Source organism: Adiantum capillus-veneris, chromosome 6 (genome assembly GCF_014529385.1).
Source record: "Adiantum capillus-veneris isolate H3 chromosome 6, ASM1452938v2, whole genome shotgun sequence".
Classification (NCBI taxonomy): domain Eukaryota; kingdom Viridiplantae; phylum Streptophyta; class Polypodiopsida; order Polypodiales; family Pteridaceae; genus Adiantum; species Adiantum capillus-veneris.
This window is the reverse complement of record NC_140936.1, coordinates 145,542,717-145,556,417: the sequence shown is the minus strand read 5'-3', so window position 1 is coordinate 145,556,417 and position 13,701 is coordinate 145,542,717.

Sequence of the window (13,701 nt, the reverse complement as noted above, 5' to 3'; positions counted from 1 at the left end):
TGGAGCATATTGGTCAATGTTAGAAGAGCAAAAACGACAACAGGAAGACGGTGAGTGCCTGCTGTCTCAAATTTTTTTCCAGAACGAACATGCACATGTCAGATCCATCATGCCATCAAAACACTATGGCCTAGGGTTACTAGCCATCACAATGAGAACCTCTGGCTTTAGGGCCATAGGATTTCTAACCACCAAAAATAGCACCATATGGCATTAGGGAACCTTGTGACCTTAGGGTCATAGGGTTTCTAGCTAACAAAAAGAGCAGCCTGTGGCCTTAGGACCATAGGGGTTCTAGCTAACAAAAAAACCACGATGTGGCCATAGTGTTTCTAGCTAGCAAAAATAGCACCCCATGGCCTTAGAGCCATAGGGTTTCTAGCCATCACAAAGAGAACCATGTGGCCTTAGGGCTATGTAGAGCTCTTTGTGATGGTTAGAAACACTATGGCCCTAAGTTCAAGGGTGCTCTTTGTGATGGTTAGAGTTTCTAGCCATCACAAAGATATGGCCTTAGGGTCATAGGGTTTCTTGCCATCACAAAGATCATCCTATGGCCTTAGGGTCATAGGGTTTCTTGCTAACACAAAGAGCACCCTGTGGCCTTAGGGCCATAGGGTTTTTATCCATTAGAAAGAGCACCATGTCGATAAGGAACTCTAATTCAATTAGAGGGCACCATATGGACTAAGGACCCAAAGACTATAGATTAGTTAGTTTATGCTTACAAAAGAGGGAGCATCTTAGAAAGAAACTAGAAGGCAAAGGGGTTTTGTCCACTACATGCATGGACATGTAGACATGGGGGTGCACTTACATGACACCCATGAATATATGAATTGACCAATAAAGACAATATTATAGCCCGGTGGTCCTGACCTCCATGCACCTCTAGACCGAGGTGTGTGGGCATCGGGCATGGCTAGAGAATGTGAGGTAGTTTACAATGTGATAATGTAGAAGCTCTAAGGGGACATTTATGCCATTCAATGGCACCTACATGGGAACCATGTACACATGAACTCTCATTAGATTAGAGTGCACCCTGTGGACCTAGGTCCATAGGATGCCAATGTGGAATCTCTAAAGGGTATTTAGGCCACTCAAGAGCACCCTAATGGGCACCATCAACATATGAATTTTGATTCGATTAGAGGGAACCCTATCGACCTAGGTTCCAAATACTATAGATTAGTTAGTCCAAGATTACGAAAGAGGTCATAGCTCAGAAATAAACCAAAAGGCAAAGGGGTTTTTCTCACTACATGCATTGTCATGTACACATGGGGGTGCACTTACATGACATCCATGAATATAGGCATTGGCCAATAAAGGCAAGATTATAACCCGGTGGTCCTGACCGCCGTGCATCTCTAGACTGAGGTGTGCGGGGATGACGCATGGCTAGAGAATGTGAGGTAGTTTACAATAACGTAGAAGCTGTAAAGGGACATTTATGCCACTTAATGACACCTCATGGGAACCATGTACACGGGAACTCTCATTAGATTAGAGTGCACCCTGTGGCCATTGTAGAAACTCTAAAGGCACCACTCAAGTGCACCCAAATGGATGCCATGGACGTAAGAACTTTGATTCAATTAGAGGGAACCCTACGGACCTTGGGCCATAGGGTGTTAGTGTAGAGGCTCTAAAGGGGAATTTAGGCCATTTAAGGGCTACTACTTTGGACCCTTATGGCCCTAGGGCCACAAAGTTCGTCTAATGTCATAAGAGAACTTGTGATCCTAGTACCATAGGGTGGCCTAGGTACACTTGTAGATCCATTTTGTTGGCACCCTTTGGACCTAGGATCATAGGCCTTAACATAGAGGAGACTCTATGGCCTAAGGTCCACTATCCATCCTTTCTAAATATATGTCATTATTTTTCAGAAAATGTCTCAAAAGAGAATGTCAAAGTCAGCTGATGCAAAAAGCTCAACACCAAGTTCTTGCTATCTAGATTTTCACATGCCAAATGGTGAAAGTGATGAGAAAGTCCACTTGTTCTTTCAAGATAAAGAGCAATTGCCCTTCAAGGACTGTGGGATTGTTAAGGAGATAAAGAAAGATTCTTCAAATCCTGAAATGTCTCCATGCCTTGAAGAAAAGCTACTCAATGGTGACTCCTACTTGTTGGAGCCTGTGGCCTTTGCTCAAAACTTGGTGAAGGTTGATTATGACGGACAATGTGGAACTACCTCAATGTTTACACAATGTGAAACAATACTTTTGTGGACCTTAGAAGGCTTCAACAAGCCATGCTTAGATTCTACGAGTTACTTGAAGAAGGTGACACAGTATACTTATTTATTTTGGTTGTGTTTTTCTTATCATGGACTTTGAATTTTAAGGTCTTGCCACTATTTTATGCAGTGCTTGGCACAAAGGTCGCTTTTGTACTGAAACTCGATGAGTGTCAAATGGTGAAATGAAGAAGGTTAGAGAGGCTAAGTGTCACTCTAATGAATGAGGACCTTTTGCAAACCAAGCGAAGGGATTCAATCGAGCCATCTCCCACCCCCTCTTTTAGTGTGCAATCAGAGTAAGACATTTGGTGGTTGGGTGCTATTGAGGTGCCCAAAGAGACCAGTGGAGTACTTTTATGGAGTTTTGAGAGAAATCCATGGATCACAAAAGTAAAACACTCCAAACTTGCAAGTGGGAAGTTGGAGGTTGAGTGTTTTGGTAGCTTTGATATGGACTGGCACCTAGGTGAGGACTTGAAGACCATAAAGTGTTTTCTTGGCTGCAAACAAGGAGCTTCTTCTCTCATACCTTGTCCATTTTGCACTCGAGGCTACAAACCTAACACACAAAAAGCACACAAGACTCTACAAAGGGAGGTTCAAGGCTTCCATGGCAAGGGGATGGAGAAGAAGGGTTGGACAATCTTGATGTCAAAGATGAAGGCAGAGAATGGGAAGTGTCTGTTTTGAGATGTCCCATGCTCAATGCCCCAGATTGTGCACAAAAGGACCAAGGTTGGAATCCAATCTTTCCATTTTCTCTATTGAATATACATTTTTGTACATTACACGCATTCATCTGCATTTTTGATAGGCTATTGAAGCTCCACACTGACTATGCTTTCACAATGAAGCCATTGGAAAAGTCCAAGGAAGTGATCAAAAGGGTGGAAGCACTCTTGAATTCCATTGGCTGCAAAGAAAGTGTCAATTGTTGCTGAAAAGAACATAGGGGAGGCCCAATAATTGCCCACCAAGTGTCAATGAGTGGATAAAAAGCCACACACTTTTTGAAGAAAGTAACCCAAGGAAAGCCACGTTGATATGATGCTCAAAACATCTCCAACCACAAGACAGGTAACCTTTGGGAACTCTGGAAGAAATTATGCAAAGCTACTATTGACAATGATTTGAATGGCAAGCTTGCAAACAAGCGCAAGCAAGTTTGGGAAAATTTTGATAAAATGGTCAAGCTTATAGGACTTTCCATCACAACAAAAGAGCAATGCCAATCATTTCAAGAAGCCTTGGCGGATTTCACCAAGGTCTTCACCCTTTCTTGGGGTGAAAATAACATCACACGTTACATGGTGAGCCATGTAATGTAGTGAACTTATTACAAGAAATTGTTTTCACTAATTAATGTGCATCGTTTTCTCATGTGAAAAACATATCTTGTTTGCCATGGTTCATTTTTTATACACAAATATGGTTATCTTTAGATTTTTAGCACTCAAGGCATAGAGAAGTTCCATTATTGAGCAAGGGGGGTGTACTTTAAAAATACTCGACATGGTGGTGATATGGTGCAATCCAATTATTTAGAGGAGATGTTCAACTAGTTTTTCTGCACGACATTTTCTTGTAAGATCACAATGAAGCGTGCGCAAAAATCCAAGATTGCTAAGGAAGTGCACAAATTGAGTCTTCAAGAGCACATCAACAAGTGGTGAATGTCGCAAGGCCCCACCAAGCATGCTGCATGGCACCAATACAAAGTGCGACAAGGGTCAAAGTGGATTATGTGTGAGTGACTACACGTGAACATAGGATCCAACTCTTCTCCACATGTTTTTTTAGTAAAGTTTGATGCACCCTTTTAAAAACTAATAGTTTTTTGTAAAAATTAGTGTGAATAGGGCACTTTTAAAATGGACCCTTATAAATATTGGATCCAATCATAAACCACTTATTTCTTCTGCATAGGTGAGCTCTTACCATACCCAATGGCGTACACCAAACAAACCTCCAAAGAGCATCTGCCTGCCAACAAAAACACTCACCAAGGACGTGAGAAGCCGGCATGGCTTAAAGGCACAAGAAAACGGCCGTGAACACTTGGCTGTTCTAGGCAATCTTCAAGCAGTGGGCATGATATTTGGGCCCAGGAGTCATCGCAGGCAAAAGATTCGTCGTGTGCACAATAGAAAACACCACGATATATAGTTAAGAAATGCACCGAGTGTTGGCAAGAAAAGGAGGGCCATCAAACATTGGAGTCTAACAGGGAGAAACCACCACGCCACCAATTGCAAGCGAGACCATCTAGAGCTTGGGTGGTTCATACAGATACTGAATCAGAGACAAAGCCACCATGGTAGCGTGCTCAAATACCGTGCACACACCAGGTGGCAATGGGGGAGAAGACCCTGCCCCATGGCCAGGGAGCTCTCCCCATAGCACAAGATTGGGAGGCAAGGGGAGAGGATGAGTCAGAAGAGGCGGCAGATCCAGCGCCAAAGCATGTAACCATGCACAAATCTAAATTTTTCAAAAAGCCCAAAAATCGCCCGTCAAAAAACGTGCAAGTGCCCCCTAGACAACCCAGCGGTGTTGTAAAATATCAAGGGCATTTGCAAAAATCTGGCACTACCAGAAGGAAATCGAGCTTCTAATTTGGCGAGCCCCCTTTGCTCGCACGGTGAAGGAGGTGCTCCGAAGCTGTGGCATTCAATACAAAATGCAAGCAATGGTGTTGGAGGCTATTCAAGAAGCTGCACAGGCCCACATCGTCTCTGTGTTGAAAGATACCAACCTATGCACCATACATGCAAAGAGAGTGACAATACAACCAAAGGACAAGAAACTTGCACATCAATTGTGGTGGACTTTGAGCATTAGCCAAATCTACAACTACCTTTTTGTATTGCACACCCTGCTTTTGTACTCAGATGATTTTGCAATGACAAAATGATTGAGAGTTTTATATCTACTGTCTCCAAATTCATTTGCCTTTTTTGCTTCTTCATGTGTTTTAAGTGATTCTGTGCATGAACATTTAAATTTAGACTAAATATTAACATTTGTTGGTGTGCTGGAGGGCACAGAAGGCCAAGAAAAGCCAAAAAGGGGGTGGCCACAAGCGCATGTAGATAGGCCAAACAGAAGTCCTGTTTAGCCCATCTGCGTACCCTTGTGGACACCCCTTTTTTGGCCTTTTTTGTCCTTGTATGCCCTTCAGGACACCCAAAAATGTTAATATTTAGTGAAAGCAAATGTTTATGCAGCAGTACATTTTAAATTTCACTTCTTTTCACTCATATGATTTTGATGTTGTCCCCAAAATGATTTGCCTTTTTGGCTTCTTAATGTATTGAGATAAGTGGAAGGGAGTGATTATGTGCATTAACATTTAAATTTAAGCTTTCTCTCACCATTTGTGGGGTATTGGAGTGCAAACAAGGCCAAAAAGGGCGTGGCCACAAGGGCGCACATATGGGCTAGACAGGACCCTTGTCTGGCCCATCTGTGTGCCCTTGTGGCCACCCGCTTTTTGGCAATTTTTGGCCTTGTTTTCACTTCAGGACCCCAAAAATGGTGAGATATTCTATGAAATCAAGTGTTTATGTAGCAACACTATAAAACCCCCTTCTACCCCTATCTGGGTCGAAGAGGCTATGTAGTGGCTACTCCTTCACCAATGTGGATGGAAATATGACTATAAATGCATGGCAAATCTTAAGTATGAAATTATAAGAACATTCCATTGTTATTTCACACCTAGCTTTGTAGTCTCAAAACATGTAGTTACAATGTGTTGGAAATCGAGCTGGTTGTTGTAATTACATGCTTGACATTGAGAAAACATGTTTCACAATGGCTTTGTTCCCCTTGTCTTTGTGATTCTTGAAGTCAAGAGCTTTCCTTTCCAATGATGATCCAAGTTTGCACGATTTTGCACACGATGAGGGCCAATAGCAGATGGTTGCATGTATAGCCAAGCACCCTTGGTGAACACTTGTGGAACCCACTCACCATCTATACCTCTTGTGTTGTGGCATGCAAGTGTTGTGACCTCATCCTTTGGCCGCCTTTGTGGAGTAGAGCTTGCCATCGGTGAACAAAGAAAATTACAAGGAGGAGGAGGACCTTGCTTGTTGCTACAATGTAGGTGGGAGAAAGTGAATGACTTTGATTGGTGTGCCAATGGCAGATGGTAGTGATAGAGGGGGGGAGGAGTGTTGTGGCAATCGAGATAGGAGAAGGTGGATAACCCTTGCTTGGTGTGGCAATTGGAGGTGGGCCCTAGGGCGATCAATGCTGGAAACGCCCTCATCGAGGTCATAAATGAAATTTCTCTCTCATGGAATGTAAAGGGGATTTGTGACCCCCACAAGTCCAAGAAAGTTTCCAACTGGATACACGAGAAAAGAATGGATGTTATCGCCCTTCAAGAGATCAAAGTCACTGGAGAAGATTCAGCTAGGAGACTCTTTGAAGTTTCTAAGGATATCAGATGGATCTCTTCTACCCACCCAAAAGGTTCAGGCGGCACCACTTTAGGGGTTCCTAAGCACTTGTCGTCCTCCTCATTACGTGCTAGGAAGTACTGGTGTGCCATCAACACTCCAACACCCCTAAATTTTTGGATCATATCCATTTATGCAGGAGGCTCTACTTCTGACTGTATTGCCCTTTGGGAGGAATTAACATCCTTCAATGGTCCTACTCTTGTATTGGGAGAATTTAACATGGTGGAAACCTTAGAGGATAGATTTATCAACAAGGGAGTCTGCATCTTAGGATGAGAAAAATATTATTGGCTCCTCCTTAAGGACCAACTTTAACTGTGGGACATTGGCACTCTTGGCGAATTCATCTCTCTTTAACCAATTTGTTTGATAGAGTTAAGGCTAAGCCATCTTACACTAATTACTTGTCTGATCACTACCCCCTCAGCATCACAATAGATAACATTAAAGCCAAAAATATCAGAAATCCTTGGTTCCATACTGACCCTAAACTTTTCAAGCTTCAGGAGGTTCAAGATCAAATCTCTAGCATCTGGACTGATTGCTTCGGCTCCTCTTTCCCGGTGGAGGATTGGTCTAGTGAAGTGAAAAGAACTCAAAAAATTCTCATCCAATCTTGCAAAGAAGTGACAACCATTAGAAGAAGAAAGAAGGAAGCCATTTACTCCTAGATGGTTCAACTTGAAGGCAACCCTCCTGATCTTGTTCAATAGTTTAAGATCTCCCAGCTTCGTGCTCAAATCAAGTTTAAAGAAGAGATTACTCTGAAGCATGCTACACTCTTCTTTAAAGAATGATGGGCTAGTCAAGTTGACAGACCCTCTGAAGCAATGTTCAAAACACTTCAAAGGAAGAATACGAGGGGTCTGGTTCTACTCTTCTCAGATTCCTCACAAGCCATTTCCAACAATGAGGAGAATCTTGATTATGCAAGGTCACATTTCAAAGCCCTTTTCAGTCCCAAAGAAGTTATTTCTCCAGAAGTTGCCGCTAGTAGAGTCCTAGTTCAAGTAGCTAGAGCAAAGGTTTTTTTGTAGGAAAGCTACAAGCTAGTGGAAGACCCTGTTTCTCTTACAAAATCCACGTGGCCATCGATGACCTCAAGCCAAGGAAAACTCTTGGAATTGACAGGCTTTCCTTTGAGTTTTTTCAGACATTCAGAGAGCTTCTTTTCCCTTTTATCTTAAACATTTGGGAAGAGTCTGTTGCCCACAAAGCCCTTCCATATGCCATCAACACGGGAGTACTGAAACTTGTACACAAAAAGGGGCCTGAGGGAAATGTTGTCCAACTGGCACACGTTCACTATGCCAAACACGATCTACAAGATCTTTGCCAAAGCCATCGCAAACAGGATTACTCCACATCTCCATGAGATGGATCTCAGCTGAACAGAAGGGATTTATTAGAGGAAGAAATATCATGGAGGCAGTTATTGCCATATGGGAAGGGATCGAACATGCCCACGACTTCGCACAGGACTTTGTGTTTGTCAAAATTGACTTAGACAGAGCCTATGATCGGCTAGAATGGTCTGTCATTCTTCTCAGCATGGAATGATGGTCTTCAGGCCTATGCTATTGAGGTTTGTTGAGACACTCTTTGGACATGCTCGAGCCAAAATTTCCTTCAACGGCCTTCTCTCCAAATGATTTACTCTCAGTCGGTCTGTAAGACAAGGTTGCCCCCTTGTTCCCCTCCTTTTTTTCATAGCTGTGGATGGCCTCAACTTCTTGGTCAAAGTTAGGCTACAAAAAGGAAAAATCAAAGGCATCCATCTCCATGGAGACCAACCTCAGCAGGGTCTTTTGCAATACACAGCTGACACTAATGTGCTACTAGCCAATGAAGAGGAGTCCCTTTGGGAATTATGGTAGTGCTTGCACATCTTCTACTCAGACTCTAGGAACAAGATCAACCACTCCAAAATTGGGGTTAAGTAGGGAAACTCTCCGCACCCTCAATGGCTGCTAGCTATTGAATGCAGATTGCTAATGGAGCATCAACCCTTCAAGTTATTGGGAATACCTGTGGGTTTTGGTATTTCTCTGAAGAAAAGGTAGAAATGGGTCATAGACTGCTTCCAAACTAAATTGGAAAGATGGAAATGCTTCCAAGGATATCTCATGGGAAGATTCATGTTCATAAACCACTTCCTCTTGGCATATGTTGTGTTCTTTCTAACCTGCTGGAGACCACCTAAAGGTCACCTAAAGGATATAGTCAAGGTCTACCGTAATTTTCTATGGGTTGGTGACTTCAATTCCCACAAGAAAGCCAAGATGAAATGGACATTTGTTGCCAAGAGGTCCTAGGAATCATCAACATATCTAAGCTTACGAACAAATTGGCATTCAAGACCATTACCCGAACCCTCCTTGATAGACAAGCAAAATGGGCCACTTTACTCCTCAAAAATATATTGGAATGATTTACCGTCTCTCTCTATGTTCTTCAGTATCCACCAGTCTCTTGCAAAAGGTTATGATCTTCTCCGATCATTGTGGGGAGCTTGGGATAGGCACTGAGCAAATATGGCCCCTAACTCACATTCCAACCACAGCCAGCTTTTGCTTCTAAATGACTTAGTATGGTGGTCGTGGGTCACTGGGCGGGATATTCAGGGTGACCAGTCAAGGATGACCCTCTCCCTCCATAAAAAAGGTGTAAGATGTTGGGTGAACGTATGGTCTCTAGCCCTTCATGATTGGCCAACGGATCTGGATCTTTCCCTAAAGTTTCAACTCTGATCATGGGGTATCTCCCATCTCCGAAGGAGACTGGAGCAACTTCTTGGCTCTTGGCACTCGATCCTCAATTGCAGCCCAGAATTTTCCCCTTGTGAGGTCATCTGACGAGGAGGGTTCAAGATTTATCACCCCCAGCTCCTTTCTATCCCCCTCTCTCTCCCTCTCCACATCACTCTTAACCAGAGATGGAATGTGTCCCTGGATAGGAAACATTGGGCCTTCAAATTCAAGACCCTTTGGTCCCAAGCCTCTTCTCCAAAAAAAATTGTGTTGCTCTGGCTCATTCTTCATAAAGCCGTATGGACTGGGACAAAACATAAAGATCCTAAAAATTTTGATGGCAGATGCTCCCGATGTAAGGGGGGCATTGAAGATCTAGCCCACCTATTTCTAAACTTCCCCCTCAACAAACCCTTTTGAAACCCAGTGACCAGAGTTTTGTAAAAACCCCTGTCCTTGAAGCAAGTGTTGTTGGGTGAAAGAGTAGGCCTCCCCTCCCTAGTATGGAATCACATCAGAGCTGAGTTTGCCTGGGCAATTTGGAAGTAGAGGAATTTCTACATTTTTGACGGTCCCTCCCAGGTGTCGAGCTTGAAATTATTCGTTGATGAAATATCATTACAGGTGGAGAAGCTCAACATATCCCAGTGCAAATTATATGGGAAGAAGGCCAAGATGCTGGACTTGAGGGTAAGCTCTTTTAATCTGCTAGAATAGAAGGGGAAGATCGATACATCAGGGATCAGCTGGAAAAAGAAATTCATGAAGATATTGAAATACTCGAGGATCTCTAGAAACAATCCAGAGAATTTGCTGGTACAAATTAGAACTGAGCTTAATGCACTTAGATAAGAGCAAAGTTGTGTTAGGACATCCTCAAGCCGATCTCCCCAATAATCACCTTTACATTTGGACAAGCTCCGTACAGCTCCCCTGATGAGTTGTTTGCTGCACGAATCATCCATCCATGATTTATATCAATTGGCCATTTCCCTTTTTGATAAAGACTCTTTGACATGAGGTTAATTTCCGACCCATAATCTATCAACGCAATGTATGGCTCTTCTAAGTCTCCCACTTTTACCAACGTCTCAGTAGTTGCTCTTGCCCAGTGACTATTCAAGTAGTAGCTCTTTTGAGTGGTCTCCAATTCATCTTCATCATCCAAGAAGCGAACGTGTTTTACTCCTCCCCTAGACTTGTAGCATCCAACAATAGTTTCATCACCTTGTTTGCCATAGACCTATACGCCCTGTGCATTTAAAGTCTCTTCTTCACTCTGTACATGGATAGATTCAGTAAGAGACTTCCGCTTCCTCTTTATGATATCAATTATTTCTTTGTGGAATTACCGCTTTGCTATACCAAGGACCTCGCCCAAGGTAAATTCCACCTTACTGTTTAGAATCCTCTCTTCCAAAACCTTTTTGAGATCCGTTGCTGCCTCTATATCGGATTGGAGTTTGTAGGCCGGACCCTTTGCTTTGGATTTTGTTGCATCCTTCTTCTTTTCTTTAGAGGCTTCTTGCATAGGCACTTCGGGGACAGGCATCTGTTGCGGGGAAGGTGATCTAGGAGGCACTGTGTCATTTCTACCTCCACTCCTCGTTGCCCGCTTTGAAGGCCCTTCATACCCATTCTCGCGCCTACGTTTCTCTTCAACAATGGCCTCATTTTCTTGACATTTGGCAATATATGCATGCACTAACAAAGAGTCCACGGTCATTCCAACTTGTTTCAAGCCGAATACAATCTCCAGCTTCATGTAAAACCTCTGTAGTCATTTTACTCTTCATAGCAGACTCTATAGCGCATGTCCATAGCTCTCCAATGCCATTAGATTCCTCTTCTCCAAACTTGATTGATCCTTTTCTTCTAATAGGATCCACCTTCAACCCATAGGCGGCTGCCTCAACCATTGAGATGACATGGCTAGTAGCCATGTCCTCAACTAGTTTCTTCATCCCGCCTTTGCCAAAGTTTGTTCCCAAGAGCTTACCTGTTTCATTTAAGTGAATTTTTTCCATCTTTAAAGAAAACAAGCTCCTTTGTCAAAGCATCTTTAAAACTTTCACAATCCCTCCTTCCATGGTCAGTACTATCACACCATATGCATCTATTTACAAAGCCTTCTCTGTTTTGAGGCCTTTGCCCTGTAGATTGTCCTGATGGTTGCCCCTTTTCTTCTAGCCTTGTAAGCTTTAACTTGAGCTCTTGCATTCCCTTGATAATATCATCTAGAATGGATTTGTCACTCTTTGGAACCACAATCACAGGCTTTATAGGACTCTCGAGAACACTTGGGGATTGAGTAGGGTTGACTATCATCTTGTCTCTTCGTCGTTGTCGCTTAGCTAGCAGTGAAATGGCGTCTTCGACCTCATTCCAATCAGTCTTCAAACCCTGTTCTGCATCCTTATCCTCAAGTAGTAGCTCTAACTTCTCTTGAATCTCTTTACCTGCGGCTTGCAAAAAGAGCTCTATCTTCTCCGAGTTTAGGGTAGCCTTTTCAGTTCTTGAAATTTGATCATAACGGCGTTCGAATTCCCTTAGCAGTTCGGTAGGGGAGAGCCCCTCTTTTGGCCGAACTACCCACTCTAAGAAAGTCCTCTTTGTTACCCATTCGGAGTCCTCCATGAAATACTCTTCCTTTAAGGCTAATTTGAATGCTTCCCAAGTTGCCCCATGCTCATTTTTAATTCCCCTTACATGCTCTCTGATCTCGGGAACCACAGCAAGTTCAAAACTTTGCACCATCTCAGCTTCGGGCACTCAATGAAGCTCCATCTCCTTTACATATCCACAAAGATACTTTGCTACATCTTTACCTTTAAATTGGTCCAACTTCTTCACCACAGATTGAAGCGCTTTGGTTGAGGAGAGCTCCCTCCTTTCTACAGCTTGCTGCTGCTGCATAAACACTGCAAAAGCTTGAAACATTTGCATTGTGACTGGATCAAACCGAACCCCCTGTTGCTCTAGTTGCTCCATAGCTTTAAAACTTTCTTTTGAGACCTTCAATGAAGATTTTGAACCCTCACCCTAACCTACTTCGCGTCAGGTTCCCCAAAAAAATGTCAAGAAGTGCGCAGTGCGACTAGGAAAGCGCCGGGCCTCTGACTGTGAGGATTCGTAGCAAAATCAAGCAAGGCGTAGAAGATTTGAAGACAAAAACACACTAAAAAAGAACAAAACTCCAACCATGAAATCTTCACTTTGAAAAAGAACCAATACTAACTCGAAACTCTTGTGTGTGTGAAGATTAGGTGTAGCCTCGCTCCCAATTGCACAGATGCAGTGCTCATTCGACCTGTTAAAAACCCTAAATTTACGCTTCGATTCTTCGTCATGACCATTTCATGGAAGCTTCAGTACTTCATTCGAGAAGCCCAAGTAGTTATTTGAGGAGTGGAAACCCTAATTGGAGGCCTCACAGCCTTAACCATGTAGTGCAAGCAGCACGGGACTGCACTAGCACCCTGTAGAGGAATGGCTGTATCTCCTTGCTCATGTGCCCAAATGAGCTCATTCTTGGCTCTAAAAATTCCCACAAAACTTGAGAAACAATGCCAGCATCGTTGATGTGGCATTTTGAGCTATTTTGGGCATTTTTAAGGCTATTTTTGACCATTTTAGGCCATTGTTAGCCCAAAAATGTCACTTTTTGTCCATAAAAAGCCCAAACGAGCTGGGAAAAATCCCTAAAATTGTGGAAAAATCCCATTGGGCTCAAATTTCATGTTGAAAGTCAGTTTCCCACTTGGTAAGTACTTTGGACACGTCTTTCACGCCAGCGCACGAAACCTGCTATTTTTGGCCGAGATTGCCCGCATTGAACTTTCTAGGCAAAACGAGCGTGCCACTTCGAAACACTTGACATTTGTACATTCCTAAAGCAAATTAGGCATATATTTATGTGAAAAAGCATTCCATGGTACCACGTGTAGGGCCTCGCCCGCCCGGCAAGGTATGTACACGACTGCAACCGTGACATTCATTTTCGCATATATCACACTATGTACATTATAGCATTTGGTCCCACACATCATAAACATTAAGAGTGAGGTAGATATTTTAATTTCACATTATGGACGTGCCATGGCACGACACCGTCGCTCTTTCCCCTCTTCTTTCTTCCCCTTTCTTCTTTCTTCTTCTTCTTCTTTTCTTTCTTTTTCTTCTTCTTGCTTTCTTTCCTTCTCTTCTTCTTCTTTCTTTCCTTCTCTTT